The sequence below is a fragment of the Adiantum capillus-veneris genome, chromosome 6 (genome assembly GCF_014529385.1).
Source record: "Adiantum capillus-veneris isolate H3 chromosome 6, ASM1452938v2, whole genome shotgun sequence".
Taxonomy (NCBI): domain Eukaryota; kingdom Viridiplantae; phylum Streptophyta; class Polypodiopsida; order Polypodiales; family Pteridaceae; genus Adiantum; species Adiantum capillus-veneris.
Genome location: NC_140936.1, coordinates 92,478,089 through 92,491,137, shown reverse-complemented (window position 1 = coordinate 92,491,137; position 13,049 = coordinate 92,478,089).

Genomic DNA, 13,049 nt, shown 5'->3' with positions numbered 1-13,049 from the left:
CATTTGATCGCCCAATGTCCTAATAATCCAAATGTACCAAAGATAACGCCATTGAATTTAATTGAGGTTACTGAGGACCCAACACAAAGTACGCATGTGGTACCAATAAATATACTCACACGATCAATGCTCCAAAACCAAAATTATATTCTTGAAGAAAGAGACACAGCATCAATTGCCCAATCCCAACAAAGGAAGAAAACACGAAGGAAGAGATCGCAAAAAGCAGCGAAGTCAGACCCCAATTCAAAGACCAACATAGGGACTTGTGATGACTCCGTCTATATGAACGACGTTGAAGAGGATTCTGATTCAGGGGAAAACATGGAGACTAAAACGACCACTAGGAAAGAAACAAACAAGAAATATGGTCATGAGCCACAGTGGCCAGGGTCCAAGAAGAAGATAGGAACTTACCCAAAACCTATAGAGGAGATCCAGCGAGTCAAGCAATTAATGGGTTTGGTAGAAGAGACCCAAAGGGATCTAGAGCCAACACTTAGGCAGATCCATATTACAAACACAGTGTTCCCTACGCAAAAGCAACCTCACAAAGTACATAGACAACTAGCCATACCTAGTGTTATCCAAGAAGAAAGTGACTTTAAGTCATGGGAAAGTGGGCGTACTCCCTTCTTGAATGTTTACAGAGGGACTACTTGACTCTATCGAAGAAATGGAGATCCCATCTTCCCCACATCAAGGGACTGAAGCCCAAAAGGTAGCGTTAAATATTGTCAAATTGATGGATTTCATGGCTTTAGAAGTTAGAACCACCATCCTATCCAAATTATATGGAGACCCCTAGCTATTCTTAGCTCTTCGAGCTTTTCTCAATGGAGAATTGAAAGTCGGGATATCACAATTTGCATAGATGGATGGAGCTAAGGAGGTGCCACTAAAGGAGGAACACTTAGATCCACAACCCAACCTAGATGAGAACTTTGTTGTTGAAATACTTGTTAACAAGTTGGGACAATACTTTGAAGGCGATGAATCCAATGTGACCATACCAATCACTACCAAGGGATTAACTATGAAGGGAATCCTTGATGGTGGCACTCGGGTTAGCTAAAAATTGATGGGAAACTATGGGAAGACCTCACCTTGGGACCACAAACGTAGTGGTAAAGATGGCCAATGGGACTATTGTTAAGTCTATTGGGATGCTAGAAGATCTCAAAATCAAGGTCTTTGAACACAAAATAAGGAATACCTTCATTGCTATCCAAGCACACTATGTCATCTAAGATGATCTTAGGATGTCCTTTCATGAGGGAAGTTAAAATGGTGCATAACTGGTCTAAAAATTATGTCTACTTGTAGTTCCAAGATTCTATCATTCGAGTTGATCTTGTAATTGATTGGGCACATCCTCTAGGAAAAATATTTATAATTGATCATAGATCTTACACCATAGTTCACTTGGCCCCATTGCAGTATTGCTACACATGTAAAATGGACACTGATGTTGGGAAGGTTCTCCTTATATGGATGTTCTACCTGGGATGACTGAGTCTGACAATCTGGATTGGGTCCACCTAGCAGCAAAACAACCATAGACACTTGGGGAAATAGGGGGACAATATGGTTAACACCTGAGGGAGATGAAATGCCACAACTTGTACCCTTAAATATGATAGGAGCAATGCATACAACTTTTGATGACCTACAAGATGAAGGTCTGATTGACATTGAAACGAGTAGCGTCTCAGAAGACTATATCTCACACAATTCGGAGTTAGAATCATAAATTAAAATTGAATTTGAAGACAAAGAATCTAATTTAAACCTTGGTGCAAATGTGGGGACAAACCATTCAGGGCCCAGGGGTACCCTAGATGACAATCCATCCAAGAGAGCAGAAGACACGAGTAGCAATTCATCTAGTGACTCTTCACTAGAGATTAGCCGTAGTAAAAAATTGGACAAGAAGAGTAAGAGATATAAAAGGCAACTTTATCAAGCAAATATGTATGCTAGAATAAATGAAAAGAAATATACTGCGGAATGGCTTAATTATATAGGGGCATCTAATGCTCATCGGAAGTTGGTAGATAACTGGGGTGACTATCTTCAAAGCATTCTGAGCAGGATGGAAACACACATAATGCCTCTATAATGATCCACCACACACTCTTGGGATGATATACACACACATTATGGGGCACCACTCGGCTAACACAACCCACCTGGCCGAGACAGGGAACACACCTATGGAGTGAGAGGAGAGAGACTACCCATTTACCCACTCCACACAGAGAGACACACACACACACCCTAAAAACTCAACTCAAAAGAGGAAAATTTCTGATGTGTAGATACAATTGATCTTGGGCCAACACCGATGGGGCAAATAGCTCACACAATATGGGTAAAACTTGCCAGATACAATCACAAATTGGAGTAGAAGCTTCGCTCACAGGAGAAACTTACACAGCCAAAACAACAAAAAAATAGTGAGGAATTTGGAAAAATGGATAGCGCCATCACGTCTAGAACAGCCTAAAACCCCAGTCTACAATGTCAAAGTGCTCAAATCCGACCTCGGATGAGCAGTTTATGGCCAAAACAGGCTCCAAAAACAGCAAAAACACAGTTGCGGCTGTTCCTCCTCTTCTCTCCATGTTTTTTCTGGTATTCTCTCCACTTTTTCAGTTCCCACACTTAGCTTTATTAGTTGGGCACCTTTGGCCTTTTAGTTGACCTCAAACGGACCCCGAACAGGCCAAAAAGTGGCCCCGCAGTGCATAGTTGTCACCCTACTGCATCCATCCGCACACCTGGCACTCAAATTTTTCCAATAATGCATCCCGCCACCATGTGAAGTGTCCCCAAAATATGGTCCTCATGATGACCTTTCTGCATAATTATCACAAGAAAACACCCACGTTGTGTCCGTACTTATCCACGTGCAAGTATTGACCCCATTCGACCTCTTGACGCCACTAGATGTCATCTGACGCACCTGCTTACCTCATTTCTTCGACCCACGGATAGCTTCCTCGAGAAGTTTTCCGTGCTACAAACTCCTCATTATTATAGAAAAAACACACTGGTACTGGTGATAGTGAAAATCAATGCACTATGTACACCCTGTCCGACCTGTACACATGTGGGCCCTACGTAACCACCTGGCTTTGGAAAATGGGAAATCCTTTATTTGATGCACCATGCATGGGTATGTACATATGTGCAATCCATTTCTCCAAAAAATTCCTAATATAGTTTGCCCATCCCCTAGCCTGCTAGATCATTCATGATCAGCCAGGAGCAAAAAGAGATATGAGACTCGCCGCATCACAAGTCTCCTCATCGCTCACTAACATTACTTGCTCCACAGACAGCTCATCTTGCTCCACCATCATTAACCTGACATGATATAATTTAAGACTCAATTCATTTACCCTTGACTTATGTAGAATCCCATCCAGGTTAGCCAACTGATATGTACCATTCGGAAAACACTCCACTACCTTGAAAGGGCCTTCCCACTTAATTTGAAACTTCTTTTGGAAGGTGTTGTCCAGCTTACTTTTGTAGCACAAAACCAAGTCATGCTTCTTGATACCCTTACTTTTGACCTTTTCATTTATCTTTTCCAAAGCCCTATCTTACATCTGCCCATAATGCTCCAATGCACTCATCCTATCCAGTTGAACCTCTTGTAACTATAAGAGCCTCTCTTTAAATGCATCACTAGGCGGCCCAAGCAACTTCTCTAGCATCTTCACCACAGGCAACTCCACTTCCACAGGCAATAGCGCTTCCTTTTCATATACTAAATGAAACGGAGTAAACCCTGTACCTGTCTTCACCGAAATATGATAAGCCCATAATGCACTAGGAAATTCCAAATCCCAATTCTTTCCTTGGTGCTCTGTCACTTTCAAAAGGATTTGTACCAACTCACCATTGAATCTTTCATTTAAGCCATTAAACTGCCGGTAATAAGAGTGGTATGTTGGTGCCTAATCTTCATCTTTGCGCATAAAAAGTCTAGCAGTTTGGCTCTAAAGCATGGCCCCTTATCTGAAAGTAGCTCTAGTGGCATCCCAAACTTGTAACATATTTCATCATACACAAATTTTGCCACATCCTTTGCAGTGATTTGTTTTACTTCTATAGCCTCTGCCCATCTAGAGAGATAGTCCACTGCAGTCAAATATAGCTTTTGCCCCTGCTGGTGATAGGTAGCAGGCCTATTGCATCAATCCCCCACTTTTCAACCACATCAAATGCCATAATGGTTTTCCGTAGCTCTGGCTTCAACACTCTCTTCCCAAATGCTTGACACCTATTGCAAGACCTACACCAATGGTGAACATCCTTGTGCAAACTAGGCCATACATACCCCTCTTGCAAGATCTTATGCAAGGTGATCTTTAGAGCAAAATGCCCGCCACATGCACCTTCATGAACCTCTTCCAACACTCTATAAAGCTCCTCCCGCCAAGGTACACGTCTCAACACAAGATCAATCCCTTTCATGTATAAGACATCACCAATCAATTTGTATCTGTATGCTCTATGCAAAAATCCATACTTCTTAGACTTTTGAATGTCCTTCAGAATGATTCCTATTAGCAAAAACTCCTCTTCTTGAGCCAAACCTTCCCGGCCATGATAAAGAGGTAAGTTGGTCCTCAACACAAACAGCTCCCCAATCATCCTTTGAGCCGCTTCATGTGCCTCTCCATTTAGAGCACGTTCAATGTGTCTAATGCTCCATGCTTCGAACTTTTTTAACAGGCCTTTGATTCTGAAACACATTTCCTTCAAAGAGGTGTTCTTGCTCTTCCACACACCCAACACTTGCTTCACAACTAACAAGGCATCACCTTTTATGCTCAACTTTCTAATCCCATGATTCAAACAAATGTGTAATCCGGATTCCAACATAGCATATTCAGTCTCATTGTTACTATGTGCATCCAATTTGAACCCTCTCTTGCATACTAGCTTCCCCTCTGGATCATAAAGTGCTATACCCCTTGAAGTCGCATCATGGCTCTTTCTGTATGAGCCATCAAAGAAAAACACATCTGCATTGCTGATCTGTGGCACTTCTTCAGAAATCGTCGACAAGAAAATATTACATTGGCCATCACTAGCTCTACTTCCGAGAACTTTCTCTCTGCTGCTACTAACTTCACTCGGCTTGCACAATACACTGGCCTCATATAATGGCTACCCTTCCCCTTTTGCAATAGCATGGCTCCAATAGCATCATCCCCTACTGATGGATTTACATAAAACACTTTCTCCCAATCAGGAGCCTGCATGGCTGACAACCCCCCTAACACCTCTTCCAACTCTTGAAACACTTCTTCACACTTGTCATCCCATTGCAATGGATCATGCTTTTCCACTTGTTGTAATGGATAAAGGATTTGTGAAGACAATGGAATAAATCGTGCCATGTACTTCAATTTGTGTATAAAGGTTGCCAATTGCTTTGTACTCGTAGGTGATGGAAGAAGAATAATAGACTTAACCTTGTCTGGATCAGCTTCAATGCCATTTTCTGACACCATGTGGCCCAATAACTTCACCCTTGGCTATGCTAGATGACATTTCTTTGGATTTAGTTGTCCTCCACATTCATCATATTGAGCCAATACAATCTGCAACTTCTCATGGTGTTCAACCCTACTACTATAGACACAAAAGTCGCCCATAAAAGCTTTAACAGAACTACCAATGAATGGTTCCAATACCCAATTTTCTCTCTCTTGATAGAAAGATGGTCCATTTGACAACCCAAATGGAAATACCGTGTAGCAATAGCAGCCCCATGGCGTAATAAAAGTTGTCTTTGTTCGGTCTTAGCAATCTTCAATTGAAAATAGCCTTAAAAACCATCACACACACTGTACCTTTCATAACCTGCCACACTGAATCCAAGATCTGATCGATGAATGGAAGAGGATATGGGTTCTTCTTAGTGGCTGCATTTAAGGGTTTAAAATCTACACAAATCCTCCACTTCCCATCCTTCTTTGAATTGACTACTACTGGACTCAACCATTCTATGGTTTCCACTGGGACTATGAACCATGCCTTCAATAACTTGTCCACCTCTTCCCTCAAGGCTTCCATTTGCTCTTGACCCATCCTTCTTAGCCTTTGCCGCATTGGCTTAGCACCTTCCTTCAGTTCTATATGAATCTCTTCTCCTTTGAACCCTCTAATCTCTTCATATGAAGTAATGAACAAATCAGGAAAACTAGCCAGCATGTGCAAATATATCTCCTTCTCCATAGCTGAGAGGTCTCCACTGATCATTTGTGTCATCAATTCTTGCTTCTTTGACAATTCAACCTTGGTTTGCATCAGCCCTTAAATCACTTCATAAGGCCCTTCACTTTCATCTTCAACCTCATTTGCAAATGCGACTAAACAAGACTCCTGGATTTCTTTGTCTCCATCAAAAGAAATGCAACATCAACATCCTCATCACTGTTGGTAGTACTATCACTGTCCTCATCAATCATCACTGTGGAATAGTCTTCATCACTAGACTCATCTTCATCTTCATAAAGCTCTTCCAATCGTTTCCTTGTGTCCATATTATATAGCTTCTTGGCACATGTCTTTCCATAGTGGATAATCGTACCACGTCTCCAATCTTGAACAGCTCCTACTGCACGTAACCATGGTCTACCCAGTATAATAGGATATGCTCCCAACCTCGCTGGCATCACATGAAAATCAATCACTGCCTTTGCATCATATGCCTCCACTTCTAAGCTCTTTACAACACCCAAACATTTTACCTTTGGATGGTTTGCCAATCTAATCCAAAACCCTGACACCCCAGTCACTGTAAGACCCATCTTCTCAATGCATGAGTGTGTTATGACACATATTTGGGCTCCATCATCAACATAACCTTGTCCTAGATTTTTTCTTTTGTGCCACACATCTACTATTGGGCAAATTTCTGGTAGCTCATCCATCGCCAACACCTTCACTGAACCTCTCTCTGGATGTTTCTCCATTGGGTTAACCATCCTCTTCCACTGTCGCTTTAGCTTAGGCACCATCTCTATAAGCTTCCCAAAAGTAACATCGGATTTCCTGCTCGTCAAATCCTCCTTCAAGTCATAGCTTAATTGCCCATTCCCTAGTGGAAAATCTGAAACATGAAACTTGCGATGACGAGCCCTCCTTTTCCTCTTGGCCTTGACATCCTCGCCTTCATGGCTCTTTCCCTTCTTCTTACTAGGACTTGGGGCACTTCTTCCTTCCTTGTCCTCTGTGGTCCTCTTCCCAATAGGCATCACTAATGTATCCTCTAGCTTTGATACCTTCTCCAAGGTGACTACACTTATCACTTTTGTCTTTCCCTTTTCCTCCTGGCTTAATCCACTGGTTCCTTCTTCTCCCTTGATTTCGATGCCATAATCATTTGACCTAGTTAGCACCTGTCTTGGCAATGGATACATGTCTCCTCCCATCCTTGGTCACTTATCACATTGCGGGCTGATGTGGCCCAACTCTCCGCAATTATAACATGTGGGTGTCTGCCTCTAGAACCTACCATTGCTTTGTCCAACACCATTTCTAGGCCTTTCTTCACCTCATGGCTGATTTGAAAACCTCCCTCGACCTCGATTATTTCCCACTTGACCTAGCATGTTTAGGCTGAGATTCTTCATTAAATCTATCACTTGCGTCATGTCTTGCCTAAGCCCATCATCTTCCACTATTGTAGTGATCAATGCTGGCATAACCTGAGGAGTAACAGAAACCATTGGTTCATGATGAATCCCTAGCATGCGACCTTGCAAAGAATCCATAGGCTGAAATTCAGACCTCATGGGAAAAGACTCCACCCCTAACTGGATCATTTTTCTCAGCTTCCACTCTTTGTTCCTTGCTACCTCTAGTGCATCTTCATATGTCCTAGGCTTCTTTAGCTCCACTCTCCAACGTATATTCTCCGAAAGACCATCCAAGAATCTGTCCTTCTTTATCATGTCAGGTGGGGGTACTTGTGGTGCTAAGGCCTTGCACATCCGCTCCCATGCCAATGAAAACTTATATATGTACGCATCTACTGGCTCACCTTCCTTTTGCACCAAACCCTGTACTTCTTGCCACACTTTGTCAGGATCTTCTATCTTCACAAACTCCACTTCCAATCCATGCCTTAGATTATCCCAACTCAATCTTATAGGTAGATGAGCCGCACGCAACTCTTCTGTAATGGCTATTGTCCGCACAGGAGCAATAGGCATTACGGGAATGATTACCCGCGACTACATTATATGAACATCAACACATAGAATGATGATAGAAGACAGTACATAGTACACAGGCACAGAACACCGCTTGCTTCATTTATGTGTGATCGAGACACAGAGTTACAACAGTAGATGCCATGAATATCATAGAGATTGGTTTAGTTTCATCAAAAGACAGGTATGCCCCTCCATATACAACCGCTTCTCCATCGCAGATCGAGAACAATGCACACACTCCTGTCCCATGATATCCTATGAAGAACTACCGCCACGGCCGCCGCATACCGCATGAATCCTGATCCGCAGTGTCCAGACCTCCACAGGACCGCAGGACCGTATGTGCGGCTAATGCCGTAACACCTGGCACGCACGGTGGATTGGGTGAACCCACACTCAAATCCTCCAGTTGGAAGGTTTTGGTTGCTGCTCTTTGACATGTTCAGGTGAAGAGGAAATATCAATGTAGCCAAAGCCTCTAAAATCTGCAGTATGTGCCCGATAGACCTCATCCAAAAGGTGTGGATCCATCTCAGTATGTTCCGGCCAAGGAGCCTGAGGAATAAACAACGTTGGCAAAGAAATAGATTGCGGCGCCTGTGGCAAAGGAGCACGAGGCGTATGTAAAGGGTAATAGCGAGAAAGGTATTTATTAAGAGGAGACCAAAATGGAGGGCAAGGGGGTAGACTGAGAGAGAAAGAATGAGCCAAGGTCTCCACCCAAAAACAGACCCTACGCCGCTCCTTACGAAATCGACGAATCATTTTTTGAAAACGAGATACATGAGCTTGGGCTTCAGCACAATCCTCTGTAGCTTGCGCCCAATCAGCAACATCAAAACCCTCGGGAACAACACTTTTACCTCAGTCAGTGTTGGATGACTCAGGTTGCTGCACCACAACCTGCTCAGTGGGTGGCTGCGCTCTCACCTCAGCAGATAAGCGTGTGCTCCAGCTTTGTAGTTGATTGTCCAAAAAGACACGGAGATCCTGTTGCATCTCCACTGCCAATATATCCAGATCATTACATCACCAAGGTGCGAGGCTAAGTATGAGGCAAGGCTATGCTGAGTTCTCAATTGAAGGATTTCCTCTTGAATAGAAGCCACAAACTCAGTATTAGCCCCCCGAAGCATTTGTATTTCTGCATCCTGTTGGCGAGCTCTTGCAATCAGATCTTCATTTTGGTTGGTCAACTCGGCAATGCTAGTTTGCCAGGCCACAACCTGCGCTTCCAACTCATTAACTCTTCCCTCTGTGGTGGCGGGGGCTGGCCAGGCTACACGAATAGACTCTTCAAGTCTGCTCAAAAAAGTGCCGCACACCTGTATGTGGTCAGCAGGGTTTGCTACCGTAGCCTCCCAGGGTAGCGCTACGGAAAGAATACCTCCCGTCGAGGCAGCCGCATTGGTAGCTCCAGAAGTTTTTGGTTGCGAGGGAACGTCCATAGCCGAAGAGCCCATCCTCAGCGGAGTAACACTTGCCACTCTCTCCTGCATTCGGTGGCGCCAGCGTGCCACCGCAGAATTCTCCGGTATAGGAGATGCAGTCGCCACAGGTGGTGTAGAAAATTGTTGCTCCTCCCTGCCGCGCTTACGGGTTCCTGATCCTGCACCTGTAGTGGCCATCTCGTGGACTCCAGAGGATACCACTGTCGTCGAAGGACCCGGAAAATCCCTAGTGCCAACATTTTGCTGTTGTGTTTCCCCCCCACCAGGAACTGCCAAACTTTGCGTTTGCGACAGAGGGGCAACAGTCCCTTGGACCACCAATCGGTCATCTTCAAAGTGGCATAGAGGACGCAAGGCAAGAGCTTAAGGGAAAAATCAGTGTGAGCAGTTGGCCAACTTTGTATTGTTTGGGGTATTTCGCCCCAACCAACTGTGCCATCACTCTTTGGCATTCTGCCAGTAGTCTTTCTATGACAACAGCTGCCCAAGCCACTGGCCCAAAGTTGCTCGAATGCAAAAGATTTCTGGCTCTAGTCGAGATGGTATAGGTTTTGGCTTGTAGCCAAATCACCTCGAGAAACCATCAATACGCATCCTTGGTTGCTACATCTGACAACCTTGAAAGCTTATATTCACCTTTTACTTTCAAACCAAACTCTTGCTCGACATCTGTAGCAAGGATCACATGAGACACGCGCACCACGCCATCATTGGGTAAACAGCACCACCTGGAGATCCTTTCGGCTGTCAGCTAAATCTGTTGATTATTCAGCACCACAATATCTCCAGCAACCAGCTGCTCAATCAAACCTTCTGCCTGCGGGTGAATAGGTATCCCATGCCAGTCTAAGTTGGCGAACACGCGTAGCCTCAAGTCTTGCAACCAGGTGTCCGCTCATCAAAGAGCAAGCTCCTATACGGGAGTGAAAGGGATACATTGCAGGAGAGAAGCCATCATGGCGACAATGAGATGCAGGAGCAGAGAATATAGAGCTAAGGACGCGTGATACACCAAACAGTAGAAGCACAACAATAATAGTTTGCATGTAATAACCCTCTCACAATGAGTTCCCAAAATAGAGCGATCCACGGTGTCGTAACCATCATAACTCTTTTCCCGCTTTCCAAGATTGCATGCAAAAGGATCCCCAATCATGATTAGGGCGGCTTTCGGCTCTTGTACCACAGCAAAGGGGCATTGAATCGGGGTAGGTGAAACATAATGGTGCAGTGTGAAACCATTGACTGGCACAGAAATAACCTCCCCCCGCAAATCCGCCAAATAAAAAGAGATGGGCCCGCATGCTTGAAAAATCCAGAATGGTCCTGACCACCGTAATTTAAGCTTCCTCGGCATCTTTCTGAGGTGGGAATTAAAGACAAGGACCAGCTGTCCCCGAACAAATTGTCGTGCTTTCGAGCGATCCAGTCATTTTTTCCGCCTAGACTGCAGATCTTGCAACACCGCAAAGCTATTTAACCGCTCTTCGTCTAGTTCATGCAAAACATCCAAGCGATAAATCACAGAATCCTTCGGAAGAAGCCGATCCGCAATCAGCATCCGCAGACTCAGAATCACATGCTCCACCGGGGTGATTGCCTCCATGCCAAATGCCAACTGAAAAGGAGTCAATCCTGTTGCCACTTTATAAGCTGTCCGATAGGCCCATAAGGCGGAAGGAAGTTTCACATCCCAATCTGTTCGATGCATATTCACTAGCTTTGTTAAAATCCGAATCAATTGCTTATTAGTTGATTCTGCTTGCCCATTCGTCTAAGGATAATAAGGAGAAGATTTCTTGTGAAAGACAAAATAAAACAGTAGCATTCTCTCCATCATCTTATTCAAAAAATGACTTCCCATATCAGTAACCAGCTCAATAGGGCAGCCATATCTAGAAAAGATATCCTTATATAAGCATCTAGCCACAGAAACTGCAGTATTATCTCTCAAAGGCCATGCCCCCACCCATTTGGTGGCGTAATCCGTGGCTCTGTCAAAATGTACTTATTACCTGTGTGAGATGCAACTGGTTTAAAAGGTCCAACAAAATCCAAGCCCCACTTTTGAAAAGGCTCCAAGGGTAAAACCGACTGAAAGGCATTCTGGACCTTTTGGTAGGTTGCCCCAATCACTGACACACATCACACTGTTGCACATAATTTCTCGCATCCTAAAACAATGTGGGCCACCATACTCCTGATTGGTGAACCTTTCGAGCTGTGATTAATGCTGCAAAATGACCTCCCGCAATACCGGTATGGACTTCCTCCAATACTGCTTCCTGCTCCTGTGGTAGCACACATCTGAGTAATACAACCGCCATCGTACGATAATAGAGCTTCCCCATAATAATCTCAAAATTCCCGCTTCTGATAGCCATACGTTTCCTCTGATGGATGGACAAGAAGGAAGGCATTTCGCCGCTGTCTAGAAAATGAAACATCTCCTCATACCATGTCCATGAGATGCTAGGGATGACCCTTGCCTGTTGCGGAACTGCTATATCCTCTGCAACTACTCTTGTTAGAAAGAGAGGCGCATCCGGAAATTCATCAGCTACCCCCGTCGGCGGCTCACCAGAATCTAACCTAGATAGATAGTCAGCCACTGCATGCTGAGCCCCTGGCCGATGTATGACCTCAAAGTCAAATTCTTGCAGCAAAAGCACCCATCTGACCAATCTTCCCGTCAAATTCTATTGCCTTCCCAGGTATAAAAGAGCCGAATGGTCCACATGGAAGAAAAAACGTCGGCCCAACAGATAGTGCCGGAATTTCTTCACACTGAATAAATCATTCCTAAACATTCCCATTCAGTTACTGAATAATTTCGTTCTGCAGATGATAATCGTCTACTAGCATAATAGGCAGGTCGGAACCATCCTTGACTTTGTTCCTGCATCAACACACTGCCAATAGCTCGATCCGAAGCATCCACAAACACATGAAAATCCTGACCCCAATTCCGAGCAAGCATAATCGAAGCTTTGGATAGCTGAAGTTTTAATCTCCGAAAAGCCAAGTCACATTCCTGTGTCCATTCAAAATCTATAGCATGCGCTGCCTGAGTAATCGGGATTGCCAAATGCGCGACAAAACGCAAATGCCTCCCATGCCAACGGGCTTGACCCAGGAAAATCTGACACTGTTTCTGGTTCCGCGGTGGAGGCACTTCCATAATTGCGGCAATTTTATCCGGATCCACGGAAATACCATCTTCAAAAATTATATGCCCCAATAGCCTACCACTGTGAACAGCAAATGCACACTTTAAAGGATTCAAACTAAATTTTACCTCTCTACACTTCATAAAGCATAACCGTAATTGCCTCAAATGCTCCAATTG